Genomic DNA, 15105 nt, shown 5'->3' with positions numbered 1-15105 from the left:
GGGTGACTCAAAGGCTGTAGTACAGGCTTTTCTCCATGATGGCCTGGGAATGCAGGTTTGTTTTCATGGGTCCATGGGAGATTTTTCCTCTCTAAAAACCCTGGCGGCTCCCAATAGTTTGGTGCCTTTCTCAGGGAAGGGAAGAGTGCTGTTTTCCATCTTACGGGTGCCCCAAACAGGGATTCCAAGACAAGCTCTGGGTCTGGGCACCTGGAAAATCCCACCAAGGTTTAGGATTTGGGCCTAGGGGCATACCAGGCCTGCAGTGTGGGTACTGGATGAGCAACTGAGAGCGTTTGTTTGAAAGCATGCTAGGGCTGAGAGGATCACCATGCCTGCTTGTGCCCAGCTCCGCTCTCAGGACTGGGAATAGTCTCATTGGCCATGCAGCTGGCTCTCATGATAAGGGTTGGACAACCATCCCAACAGCCATGATTCCTGCCATAGGGAAGGAGGAGACCTCTATTGTGCTTCAGGTTCCCCCATTGGCAGGAATTCCAGCAAAGGTCAGGAGACAGATGTCTGGATACCAAGGATGGGTAGAGATGATGGCCCAGGGTCATGACTGATCTCTCATGATAAATATGGGCCCTGACCTCTGGGTGGCTGACACGAGGTTGGGGCTCAGGATCTGTCAGACACAGCACTAGTGGCCAGGGAAAACTATTAATTTGGGTTGCCTCGTGGGCCGAGTAGATTGATCTTCATGTGCAGTTTCTGGGCAGACTCAACAGGTCCTTCTTCTTTCTATGTGGAAGGCAGAATACTGTGTTGTGGCTCCAGAATTCCCTATCAAGAGATATTGCGGACCAGTAGGGTGAGGATGGAATGTAAAACTATTATGTTTTAAACAAACCTATGGTTAAATTCAGTGTGAAGTGAAAGTCAGTTCCAGTGTGCAGCTGCTGTTTCAAATATCCAGCACCTGAGTAAGGGCGGAAGTCAGATGTTTGTTCACGCTGGAGTTTGTGTCTATGATTACCTACAAATGGAGGGGTGGCATCAAGAGACCATGCAGGACTTCCCACGCTGGGGCTTGTGAGATGCTCCAAATAGCAACGTTTCTTTCCACCAGAAAAGGTAATCTGGTTTGTTTTCTCTAGTTTCTCCATGTAGAAAGGTTTTGTAGCAGAGCACCCTGCATAGTTGCCTGGAAAGCACCGCTCCATTGAGCATTGCAGCTGAGGAACATGGTAGGTTCGTTTTGGTGGCTCTGGGGCAGTGTATCGAGGCCTTGAGTTGACATGGAGTCTCATGAAGATTGGTCACAATGCTGGTTTGTTACCAGAGAGATCTTAGAATGTGCTGGTTGCTAGGGTGCCATGCAAGATTCAATTACCCTGAGAGTTTGACACAGGACCAGGAGCACGGTTTCCTTCTCGGGGAGAAGATGTTCTGTTCTGTGGCTCAGGGACCGTATGTTGTATCATAAGTTGGTATTCCAGAACAGGCCTCTGAGGACAGATACCTGAAAACCTTATCTAGTGTGCAAATGAAGTCTTCGGGGCATGTCAGGTTCAATCTTCTGACTCAGGATATTTGACTTGGGAGTCTGCCTGGATGGAGGTGATCAGGGTATTTCAGACTGTGCATTTGCATCCAGAGCATCCTCCATTATTGGGCTGTGATCAGGGGCCTTGCAGGTTTCTCTTAATCTAGAGGTATTGGGCAAAAGTGATGGGCACAGTTTCCATGAGGATCACAGGCACATTCCTGTGGTGTGGCTTCAGATACCAGAACCTGGAGGTTATGTGAGCCATAGTTTTAGGAGGGAAGTCTGCAAACACAATCTCGGGTTAGGGTTAATGGCGAGGTGATTGCAGGCCCAATGCATAGACCTGGAAGGCAGTTCATCAGGAACTGTAAATCGGATGACTCAAATGTGGTAGCACACGATTTGTATCTGGATGTATGTCCAGGATGGCCTCGGAATGCAGGTGTGGTCTCATAGGTCCATGGCAGATTTTTCCTCTCAAGGATCCTGTGGCTACCAATAGTTTGGTGGCTTTCTCGGGGAAGGGAAGAGTGCTGTTTTCCATCTTAAGGGTGCCCCAAAATAGGGATTCCAGAGACGGGCTCTGTGTCTGGACCCTGGAAAATCCCACCGAGGGTTAGGATTTGGGCCTTGGTGTGTACAAGGCCTGCAATGCGGGATCCTGGTGGTGCAACTGTGAGTGTTTGTTTGAAAGCATGCTCAGGCTGAGGGTCACAATTCCTGCTTGTGCCTAGGGCAGCCCTCATGAGTGGGCATGGTCTCCTTGGCCATGCAGCAGGCTCCCACACTCCAGAGTTCCCCATGTAGAAAGTTTGGGGAGTAGAGCATTCCTGCATGGATGCCTGGAAAGCCAACCTCCAGTGTCCATTGCAGATGTTTCGTACTGGTGACCCTGGGGCGAAGTTCAAACTCTCCGGTGTTGACATGGAGTTTCATGCTGTAATATAAGTTGATATTGAAGAACAGGCCTCTGGGGACAGGCACCTGAAAATCTAAGATAGGGTATTGATAAAGTCTATTTATACAAAATGTAGAGGTGGCTTCATGGGGCCATGGGAGATACTTCAGCTCTGGGGATTTTTCTCAGCTCCCAAGAGTTTGTTGTCTCTTGGAGAAGGGAACACTGCTGCTTTCCTTCTCAGGGAACCCCCAAAAGAGGGATTCCAGAGACAGGCTCTGGATGTGGGCACCTGGAAAACACCTATGAGGGTGAGTGTTTGGCCCTCGGGTGGTAGGCATGCTCTGTGGGCTCCTGGTCCAGCTACCAAAGGGTTTTGTTTGAAAGCAGCCTCATGCTGAGGGTAACAATGCCATTTTGTTCCCAGAGTGTCTCCCATGAGTGGCAGTCTTCTCATGGGCCATACAGATGGTTCTCAATCTGAGGGTATGGTCACCTATCTCAATAGCCAGGTTTCTAGCCTTTGGGAAGGAGGAGTACGCTTGTGCTTCAGGTTCCTCCGTAGTCAGGGATTTGAGCTTCAATCTGGGAAAGATGCTTGAATATCCAGGTTGAGTAGAAATGATGGCTTTGGGCCACGACAAGTCCAACCTGCAAGATATGGGGCCCACTATCTGCATGGTTGACTGTAAGTCATGGCTCAGGCTAGGTCAGACAGAGTCTTAGTGCCCATATCAACAACCAGGTTTCCTGCCATCGGGAATAAGGATACTCTTGTGCTTCAGGTTCCCCCATCGTCAGGGATTTGAGCTATGGTTTGAAAAAGATACCTGAATACCCAGGTTGAATAGAGATGACGGCTTCAGGGCAAGGTAGGTCCCACCTGAGGGATATAGGGCCCACTGTCTGCATGGATGCCTGGAGGTCGTGGGTCTGGCTCTGTCAAACAGAGCCTGAGAGCCCATGGCGGCCTAAGATATTAGGGTGCCATCGAGGGCCATGCAGGTGGATTCTAATGTGGGGTTTCTGAGCAGACTCACCAGGCACTTCTTCTTTCTATGGGGAAGGCAGAATGCTGCATTGTGTCTCCAGAGTTCCCTATCAAGAGTGCTTGGGGACCAGGTGGGTGAGGATGGAATTAAAAACACTTCTCCAATCAAGAAATACAAATGGCTATCAGACACATGAAAAAATGCTCATCATCATTAGCCCTCAGGGAGATTCAAATTAAAACCACATTGAGATATCACCTTACACCAGTTAGAATGGCCAAAATTAACAAAACAGGAAACAACATGTGTTGGAGAGGATGTGGAGAAAGGGGAACCCTCTTCCACTGTTGGTGGGAATGCAAGTTGGTGCAGCCTCTTTGGAGAACAGTGTGGAGATTCCTCAAGAAATTAAAAATAGAGCTTCCCTACGACCCTGCAATTGCACTCCTGGGTATTTACCCCAAAGATACAGATGTCGTGAAAAGAAGGGCCATCTGTACCCCAATGTTTATAGCAGCAATGGCCACAGTCGCCAAACTATGGAAAGAACCAAGATGCCCTTCAACGGATGAATGGATAAGGAAGATGTGGTCCATATACACTATGGAGTATTATGCCTCCATCAGAAAGGACGAATATCCAACTTTTGTAGCAACATGGACGGGACTGGAAGAGATTATGCTGAGTGAAATCAGTCAAGCAGAGAGAGTCAATTATCATATGGTTTCACTCATTTGTGGAGCATAACCAATAGCATGGAGGACAAGGGGCGTTAGAGAGTAGTAGGGAATTTGGGTAAATTGGAAGGGGAGGTGAACCATGAGAGACTATGGACTCTGAAAAACAGTCTGAGGGGTTTGAAGTGGCGGGGGGGTGGGAGGTTGGGGTACCAGGTGGTGGGTATTATAGAGGGCACAGCTTGCATGGAGCACTGGGTGTGGTGAAAAAATAATGAATACTGTTTTTCTGAAAATAAATAAATTGGGAAAAAAAAAAAAAAAAAACACAAGCTATGGTTCAATTCAGTGACAAGTGGAAGGCAGTTCCAGCATGCAGAAGCTGATTCGAGACATCCAGCACCTGAGTAAGGGCAGAAGTCATATATTTGCTCACACTGGTGTTTGTTTCTAGGGTGACAGACAAATGGTGGGTTTGCGTCAAGAGGCCATGGAGGATTTCCCATTATGTGGCTTGTGAGATGCTCCAAACAGTAAGGTTTCCTTCTACTGGACAAGGGGTGGTCTGATTTGTTTGCTGCAGGGTCCCCCCTATGGAAAGGTTGGTAGCAGAGCTCTCCCTCATGGATGCCTGGAAAGCACTACTCCATTGACCACTGCAGCTCAGGAACATGGCAGATTCGATCTGGTGGCTCTGGGGCGAAGTTCCAAAGGGGCTGAGTTGACATGGAGTTTGATGCTGTTCGATCACAATGCTGGTTTGTACCCAGGGAGAAACTGGAATGTTGGGATGGTCATGGGCAATGCAGGATTCTAATACACTGAGTCTTGGACACAGCTACAAAGAGCAAGGTATCCTTCTGTGACAGGAGGGATCTGTTATGTGGCTCAGGGACATGTTGGAATGCAAGATGGTATGGGGGGACAGTCCTCTCGGGACAGGCGCCTGAAAACCTAAGCTAGGGCATCGATGAAGTCCTAGGAGCATGTGAGGTTCAATCTTCTGACTCAGGGCCTTTGACTTGGATGTTTGCCCTCAGGCAGGTGCTCACTGTGTGTCACAATGTACACTTGGGTCCAGACCGTTCTTGGAAATTGAGATGGGCTCAGGGGCTTTGTACTTTGCTCCTAAGCTTCAGGGTTTGGGCAACAGTGAAGGGCAGAGTTTCCTTCTGGAGAGTAGGCAAAGTCGTCTGGTGTTGTTCCAGAGGCCTCATCCTGGAGGGCATGTGTGGCAGGGTTTTGGAGACAGAAATCTTCAAACGCGAACTAGTGTTAGGGTGAGACCCGAGGTGATCACAGCCCCTATCTGCAGGCTCTGAGGGAAGCTCATAGTGTAGTCTAATTAAGGTGTCATCGAGGCAGTTGGGCAGACATTTCTGTCTGGATTTTGTGTCCAGAGCGGTCGCAAAATGTATGGGTGACTTCATGGGGCCATGGAACATTCTTCATCTCTGGGGATTCTGCCCATCTCCCAAGAATTTGCTGTCTCTGGGGGAAGGGAAGACTGCTGTTTTCCTTCTCAATGGACCACAAAAGAGGGATTCCAGGGACAGTTTCTGGGTCTAGGCGACTGAAAAACACCAACCAGGGTGAGGATTTGTCCCTAGGGATCTGGATGTCCCACTCTAGGGGTTCCTGGTCCAGCTACCAAGGGGGTTTCTTGGGAGCAGGTTCACGCTGGTGGTCATAATGCCTGTTTGTGCTCAGGGCGGCTCCCATGTGTGGCCGTGGTCTCATGTCCATGCAGCTGGTTCCCACTCTGAGCATTGGACCCCCATCGCAACAGCCGGATTTCCTGCCATCAGGAAGGAGGGGTACCCTTGTGCTTCAGGAACCCTATAGGCAGGGATTTGAGCTACTTACTGGGCAAAAAGGCTTGAATATCCAGGTTGAGTAGAGATGATGGCTTTGGGCCACAACAAGTCCCACCTGCAGGAAATGGGGCCCACTGTCTGGGTGGCTGACTCGAGGTCGTGGCTCAGGCTCTGTCAGAGAGAGCCTTAGTTCCCATGGTGGCCTAAGATATTAGGGTGTTGTCAAGGGCCTTGCAGGTGGATCTTCATGTGGGGTTTCTGGGCAGACTCATCAGGCAATTCTTCTTTCTTGGGGGCAGTGTTGTTGCTCCAGAATTTCCTATCAAGAGGGCTTGTGGACGAGCAGGGTGAAGATGGAATGGTAAACACACGCAACTGTTAAAGTCATAACCAAGCAGAAGGGAGTTCTAAGCAGAAGGCAGTGGCACTGACTGGATATACCCAACACCTGAATGAGTGCGGATGTCAGGTGATTGCTCACACAAGAGTTTGTGTCTATGATGACCAACAAATGGAGGCTGGCATCAAGAACCATGAGAGACTATGGACTCTAAAAACAATCGGAGGGGTTTGAAGTGGCGGGGGGGTGGGAGATTGGGGTACTAGGTGGTGGGTATTATAGAGGGCACAGCTTGCATTGAGCACTGGGTGTGGTGAAAAAAAAAGAATAATGTTTTTCTGAAAATAAATAAATTAAAAACAAACAAACAAACAAAAAATCCAGCTAATAAAGTAATGACTTTCATGGGATCTCTGACAAATATTTGGTTTCTCTTGCAAGCTTAAATGCCTCAAATATTTTAAACGGCTTTTATAAATTTAACATATTCACTTTCTTTAAGTGTCTCCCAAGAGACTGTATTAATAAAAACCATCTTTCTGTATAGTTTAAAAAAAAAAGAATTCATGGAGGATTTCCCACGCTGGGGCTTGTGAGATGCTCCAAACAGCAAGGTTTCCCTCAACCAGACGGAATTCTGGTTTGTTTGCTCCAGGGTCCCCCATGAGGAAAGTTTGTGTAGCAAAGAACTCCCATATGGATGTCTGGAAAGCACACCTCTATTGATCATTGTAGCAGAGGAACATGGCAGGTTCGTTCTCTTGGCCCTAAGGCGAAGTACCAAGGCCTTGAGTTGAACATGGAGTTTCATGAAGATGTGTCACAATGCTGTTTTGTTACCAGGGAGATCTTAGAATGTGCTGGTGGGTAAGGGGCCTTGCAGGATTCATCTACCCTGAGGGTTTGACACAGGTCCAAGAGCACAGTTTCCTTCTGGGGACAGGAGATGTTCTGTTGTGTGGCTCAGGGACCACATGTTGAATAATAAGGTGGTTTTCCACAACAGGCCTCTGAGGACAGGTGCCTGAAAACCTAATCTAGGGTTCCAATGAAGTACTAGGGGCATGTCAGGTTGAAACATCTGACTCAGGCCCATTAACTTAGGTGTTTGCCTGGATGTAGGTGATCAGGGTGTTTCAGACTGAGCATTTGAGTCCAGAGCGGCCTCTAAAATTGGGGTGGGCTCAGGGCACTTGCGGATTTCTCCCATCTGGTGGGGTTGGGCAACTTTGACGGCACAATTTCCTTGGGGATGGCAGGCACAGTCCTGTGGTGTGGTTACAGATACCCCATCTTGGAGGGCATGTAAGTCATGGTTTTGGGAGAGAAGTCTGCAAACACAAACTAGGCATAGGGTTAGTGGCGAGGTGATCACAGGCCCAAAACATAGACCTGGATGGCAGCTCGTCAGGAACCGTAAATCGGGTAACTCGAAGGCGGTAGCACAGGCTTTTGTATCTGGATTGTGTGTCCAGGATGACCTCAGAATGCAGGTGTGGACTCATGGGTCCATGCGAGATTTTTTTCGCTCTAAAGATCCTGGCAGCTCCCATTGTTTGGTGGCATTCTCGGGGAAGGGAAGAGTGCTGTTTTCCATCCTATGTGTGCCCCAAAACATGGATTCAAGAGACGGGCTCTGGGTCAGGGTGCTTGGAAAATCCCAACAAGTCTTAGGATTTGGTCCAAGGGGCATACCAGGCATGCAATGTGGTATCCTTGTGGTGCAACTGAGAGGGCTTGTTTGAAAACATGCTCAGGCTGAGGGTCACAATGCCTGTTTGTGCCCAGCGTGGCCCTCAGGAGTGGGCGTGGTTTCATTGGCCATGCAGTTGGCTCCCACTTTGAGGGTTGGACATCCATCTCAACAGCCAGGTTTCCTGCCATGGGAAGGAGTTATCTATTGTGCTTCAGGTTCCCCCATTGACAGGAATTCCAGCAAAAGTCTGGGGACAGGTGCCTAAACACCAAGGATGGGTAGAGGGGAAAGACTTTCTCCATGACCAGTCTCACATGTTGGATATGGGGCCCGATCTCTGGGTTGCTGACACTAGGTAAGGGCTCTGGTCTGTCAGACACAGAACTAGTGGCCCGGAAGTCTATAAGTTGGGGTTCCCTCGAAGGTCGAGCAGAGAATCTCATGTGGGGTTTCTGGACAGACCCACCATGCACTTCTTCTTTCTATGGGGAAGGAAGAATGCCGCATGGTAGCTCCAGAATTCCCTATCAAGAGGGCTTGGGGACCAGTAGGGTGAGGATGGTACTGTAAACATAAGCTACGGATCAATTCAGTGCCAAGCGGAAGGCAGTTCCTTTGTGCAGTGGCTTATACAGGATATCTAGCCCCTAAGGGTGGCTTTCAGATTTTTGCTCACACTGGAGTTTGTATCTATGATGACCAACAAATGGAGGGGTGGTGTCAAGAGGCCATGAAGGATTTCTCACTCTGAGGCTTGTGAGATGCTCCAAACAGTAAGGTTTTCTTCGACTGGACAAGTGGAGTCTAATTTGTTTGCTCCAGGGCCTCCATGTGAAAAGTTTGGGTAGCAGAGCTCTCCCGCATGGGTGCCTGGAAAGCACACCTCCATTGATCATTGCAGCTGAGGAAGATGCAGGTCCGTCTAGTGACTCTAGGACGAAGTATCAAGGCCTTGAGTTGACATGGAATCTCTTGCAGAGGGGTCACGATGGTGGTTTCTTAACTGAGAGATCTTAGAATGTGCTGTTGGTTAAGGTGTCATGAAGGATTCTCCTACTCTGAGGGTCTGGCAGAGGTCGAGGAGTACTGTTTCCTGCTGGGGACAGGAGATCTTCTGTTGTGTGGCTCAGGGATCACATGTTGTATCATAAGTTGGTATTCCAGAAAGTTCACTGAGGACAGATGCCTGAAAACCTAATCTAGGGTTCCAATGAGGTCCTAGGGGCATGTCAGTTTCAAATTTCTGACTCAGGACCATTGACTTGGGTGTCTGCCTGGATGTAGGTGATCAGGGTGTTTCAGACTGGGCATTGTGTGCAGAGGGGCCGTCAATATTGAGGTGGGCTCTGGGGCCTTGCAGGTTTCTCCAAAACTGAAATGTTTGGGCAACTGAGACGGGCACAGTTTCCTTGGGGATGGCAGGCACATTCCTGTGCCCTGACTCCAGAGACACCATCCTAAAGGGCAATTGAGCCGTGGTTTTGGGAAAGAAGTCTGCAACACAAATTTGGGTTAGGGTTAGTGGCAACGTGATCGCAGGCCCAATACGTACACCTAGAGGGTAGCTCATGAGGAACTGTAATTAGGGTGACACGAAGGTGGTAGCACAGGCTTTTCTATCTGGATTGTGTTTGCTGTATGGCCTCAGAATACAGGTGCGGTCTCCTGGGTCCATGGGAGATTTTTCCCTCTTAGGATTCTGGCAGCTCCCCAAGTTTGATGGCTTTCTCAGGGACAGGAAGTGTGCTGATTTCTGTCATTGGGTTGCCCCAAAACAGGGATTCCAGAGACGGGCTCTCAGACTGGGTGTCTGGAAAATCACACCAAGGATTATTATTTGGGCTTAGGGTCGTACCAGGACTGCAGTGCGGGATTCTGGCCATGCCACTGAGAGGGCTTATTTGAGAGCATGCTCAGGCTGAGGGTCACAATGCCTGTTTGTGTCCAGGGCGGCCCTCAGGAGTTGGTGTGATCTCATTGTCCATGAAGCTTGCTCCCACTGTGTCATTTTGACAAACATCCCAACTGCCAGGTTTCCTGTCATGAGGAAGGAGGAGTTCTCTATTGTGCTTCATGTTCCCCTATTGGCAGGTATTCCAGCAAAAGTCTAGGGAAAGTTGCCTGAATCCAAAGATGGATAGAGATGATGGACTTCGGCCATCGCCGGTCTCACATGCTGGATATGGGGCCCGATCTCTGGGTGGCTGACACTAGGTCGGGGCTTAGGCTTTGTCAGACACAACACTAGTGGCCATGGAAGCCTATAAATCAGAATTCCTTCGAGTGCCCAGCAGATAGATTCTCATGTGGGGTTTCTGGGCACACTGTCCAGGTAATTCTTCTTTTTGTGGGGAAGGCAGAATGCTGCGTTGTGGCTCCACATTCCTCAGCAAGAGGGCTTGGGGACCAGTAGGTTAAGGATGGAATTGTCAACACAATTTACGGTTCAATTCTGTGCCAAGCAGAACGGATTTCCAATGTGCAGAGGCTAATTCAAGATACCCAGCACCTGGGTAAGGGCGGATGTCAGATGTTTGATCACACTGGAGTTTGTGTCTATGATGACTGACAAATGGAGTGGTGGCATCAAGAGGCCATGGAGGATTTCCCATGCTGGGGCTTGTGAGATGCTCCAAACAGCAAGGTTTCCTTCTACTGGACAGGGGAAGTCTGGCTTGCTAGCTACAGGGTCCCACATGTGGAAAGATTGGGAGCAGAGCTCTTCCACACGGATGCCTAGAAAGCACATCCCCAGTGACCATTGAAGCTGAGGAACATGGCAGGTTCGTTCTGGTGGCTCTGGGGCGAAGTACCAAGGCCTTGAGTTGACACTGAATCTCTTGCAGATGGGTCACAATGCTGGTTTGTTTCCACGGAGATCTTAGAATGTGCTGGTGGCTAAGGGGCCATGCAGTATTCTCCTACCCTGAGGGTTTGATGCAGGTCCAAGAGCACAGTTTCCTTTTGGGGACAGGAGATGTACTGTTGTGTGGCTCAGGGAACACATGTTCTATCAGAAGTTGTTATTCCAGGGAAACCGAGGGTCATGGCTTCTGGAAAATCCCACCAAGGGTTAGGTTTTGGGCCTAGGGGCGTACCAAGCCTACAATGCAGGATCCTGGTGGTGCAGTTGAGAGGGCTTGTTTGAAAGCATGCTCGGGCTGAGGGTCATAATACCTGTTTGATCCCAGGGAGGCCCTCGGGAGTGGGCGTGTTCTCATTGGTGATACCACTGGCTCTCACTCTGAGGGCTGAACACCCATCCCAGAAGACAGGTTTCCTGCCATTGGGAAGGAGGATTTCTCTATTGTGCTTCAGGCTCCCGCATTGACTAGGATTCCAGCAAAGGTCTAGGGACAGATTTCTAAATACCAAGGATGGGTAGAGTTGACGGACTTGAGCCATGGCCGGTCTCACATCCTGGATATGGTCCCCGGTCTCTTGGTGGCTGATATGAAGTCGGGGCTCAGGCTCTGTCAGACACAGCACTAGTGGTCAGGGTAGCCTACAAATTGGGGTTCCCTCGAGAGTCGAGCAGATTGGTCCTCATGTGGGCTTTCTTGGAAGACTGACCGGCACTTCTTCCTTCTATGAGGAAGGCAGAATGCCCTGATCTGGCTCGAGAATTACCTATTAAGAGGCCATGGAGACCTTGAGGGTGAGGATAGAATTGTAAACATAAGGGACGGTTAAATTCAGTGCCAAGCAGAAGGCTGCTCCAGTGTGGAGTGGCTGATTAGAGATATCCAGCACCTGAGTAAGGGTGGAAGTCAGATGTCTGTTTACACTGGAGTTTGTATCTATTATGACTGACTAAAGGAAGGGTGGCATCAAAAAGCCATGGAGGATGTCCCACGCTGGGGCTTGTGAGATTCTCCAAACAGCAAGGCTTTCTCTACTGGAGTTGGAGAGTCTGGTTTGTTTGCTCCAGTGTCCTCCATGTGAATAATTTGGGTAGTACAGCCCTCTTGCATGGATGCCTTGAAAGCCCACCTCCATTATCCATTGCAGCTTAGGAATATGGAAGGTTCGTTCTGGTGTCTCTGGTGTGAAATACCAAGGGCGATGAATTAACATGGAATATCTTCCAGATGGGTCACTATGCTGGTTTATTACCAAGGAAATCTTAGAATGTCCTGTTGGCTAAGGGGCCATGCAGTATTCTCCCACCCAGAAGGATTGACACAGGTCGAAGGGCATGGTTTCCTTCTGGGGACAGGACATGTTCTTTTTTTGTGGCTCAGGAACCACATGTTGTATCATAAGTTTGTATTCCAGAACAGGCCTCTGAGGACAAATGCCTGAACACCTAATCTAGGGTTCCAGTGAGGTCCTAGGGGCATGTCAATTTCAATCTTCTGACTCCAGAACATTTACTTGAATGTCTGCCAGATGTAGGTGATCAGGGTGTTTCATAATACACATTTACTTCCAGAGCGGCCTCCAATATTGTGGTAGGCTCAGGGGCCTTTCAGGTTTCTCCTAATCTGGAGGGTTTGGGAAACTGTGACAGGCAAATTTTCCTTGGGGATGACTGGCACAGACCTGTGGTTTCGCTCCAGAGACCCCATCCTGGAGAGCAATTGAGCCATGGTTTTGGGAGAGAAATCTGCAAATATAAACTAGGGTTAGGGTTAGTGGCGAGGTGATCACAGGCCCAGTGCATAGATCTGGATGGCAGCTCGTCTGGAACTGTACTTAGGGTGACTTGAAAGAGGTAGCACAGGCTTTTATATCTGCATTGTGTGTCCAATATGGCCTTGGATTGCAGGTGTGCTCTCATGGGACCATAAAATATTTTTCCTCTCTAAGGAATCTGGCAGCTCCCAATACTTTGGTGGCTTTTTCGGGGAAGACAAGAGTGCTGTTTTCCATCTAAGGGGTGCCCCAAAAGAGAAATTTCAGAGATGGGAACTGGGTATGGGCACCTGGAACTTCTCACCAAGGGTTAGGATTTGGACCTAGGGGTGTACCAGGCTGGAAAAGCAGGATCCTGGTGGTGAAACTGACAGTGCTTGTCTGAAAGCATGCTCAGGCTGAGGCTCACAATGCCTCTTTGATCCCAGGGCCGTCCTCAGGAATGGGTGTGGTCTCATTGGCAATGCGGCTGGCTCCCACACTGATGGTTGAACACCCATACCAACAGGCAGGCTTCCTGCCATGGGGAAGGAGGAGTTCTCTCTTGTGCTTCAAGTTTCCCCATTGGCAGGGATTCCAACAAAAGACTGCGGACAGATGCCTGAATATCAAGGATGGGTAGATATGACGGACTTGAGCCATGGCTGGTCTGCATGCTGGATATGGGCCCCACCCTCTGGGTGGATGACACGAGGTCGGGGCTGAGGCTCTGTCAGACACAGCACTAGTGGCCAGGGCAGCCTATAATTCGGGGTCCCCTTGAGGGCTGAGCATATTGATCCTCATGTGGGGTTTCTGGGCAGACTAACCAGGCACTTCTTCTTTCTATGGGGAAGGCTGAATGCTGCATTGTGGCTCCAGAATTCCCTCTCAACAAGGCTTGGAGACAAGTAGGGTGAGGATGGAATTGTAAAACCAAGTTACGGTTCAATTCAGTGCCAAGCAGAAGGTAGTTCTAATATGTAGTGCCTTATTTGAGAAACCAGCACCTGAGTAATGGCGGTTGTCAGATGTTTGCTCACACTGGAGTTTGTATCTATGATGATCGACAAATGGAGGGGTGGCGTCAAGAAGCCATGGAGGATTTCCCACACTGAGGCTTGTGAGATGCTCCAAACAGCAAGGTTTCCTTCTACTGGACATGTGGAGTCTGTTTTTTTTGTTCTAGGTTCCCCCATGTAGAAAGTCTGGGTAAAAGAGCACTACCGCGTGGACACCTGGAATCAAACCTCTATTCTCCATTGCAGATAAGGAACATGGCAGGTTTGTTCTGGTGGACCAAGGGCGATGAGTTAACATGGAATCTCTTTCAGATGGGTTACAATGTTGGTTTTTTACCAAGGAACTCTTAGAATGTCCTGGTGGTAAGGGGCCAACCAGGATTCTACTACCCGGAGGGTTTGACAGAGGTCGCAGAGCACAGTTTTTTCTGGGGACAGGAGATGTTCTTTTTATATCATGTAATATCATAAGTTGGTATTGCAGAACATGCCTCTTAGAACAATACCTATAAACCTAATCCAGGTTTCCAGTGAGGTGCTAGGGGCATGTCAGGTTCAATCTTCTGTCTCAGGACCATTGACTTTGGCGTCTGATGGGTGTAGGTGATCAGGGTGTTTCAGACTGCACATTTGCATCCAGGGCAGCCTCCAATATGGCAGTGGGCCCAGGCGCCTTTGAGGTTTCTCCTAATCTAGACAGTTTGGGAAACTGGGACAGGCAAATTTTCCTTGGGGACGGCAGGCACAGACCTGCGGTGTGGCTCCAAAAACCCCATCCTGGAGGACATATAATCCATGGTTTTGGGAGAGTAGACTGCAAACTCAAACTCGGGATAAACTTAGTAGTGAGGTGATCACAGGCCCAATGCGTAGACCTGGAGGAGAGCTCGTCAGGAACTGTAATTAAGATAACTGGAAGGCAGTAGCACAGGCTTTACTATCTGGATTGTGTGTTTGGATGGCCTCAGAATGCATGTGTGGTCTCATGGGTCCATGGGTGATTTTTCTTCCTTAAGTATCCTGGCGTCTCCAATAGTTTGGTGGCTTTCTCGGGGAAAGGGAGAGTGCTGTTTTCCATTTTTGGCGTGCCCCAAAACAGGGATTCTGGAGACCTTCTCTGGGACTGGGCACCAAGAACTTCCCACCAAGGGTTAGGATTTGGGCTAAGGGCATACCAGCCCTGCAATGCGGGATCCTGGTGTTACAATAGAGAGGGCTTATTTGAAAGCATGCTCAGGCTGAGGGTCACAAAGCCTGTTTTTTTTCCCCCAGTGGAAAAAACAGTGGAGTGGGCATGGTCTCATTGCCCATACAGCTGTCTCCCTCTCTGAGAGTTTGACACCCATCACAACAGCTAGGTTACATGACATGGGGAAGGAGCAGTTCGCTATTGGGCTTCAGGTTCCCCCATTGGCAAAGATTCCAGCAAAGGTTTGGGGACAGATGCCCGAATACCAAGGATGGGTAGAGAGGACAGATTGAGCCATGGCCAGTCTCACATGCTGGATATGGGATCCACTCTCTGGGTGGCTGACACGAAGTCATGGTTGA

This window comes from Neovison vison, chromosome 7 (assembly GCF_020171115.1).
Source record: "Neovison vison isolate M4711 chromosome 7, ASM_NN_V1, whole genome shotgun sequence".
Classification (NCBI taxonomy): domain Eukaryota; kingdom Metazoa; phylum Chordata; class Mammalia; order Carnivora; family Mustelidae; genus Neogale; species Neogale vison.
This window is presented reverse-complemented; position numbering follows the sequence as displayed.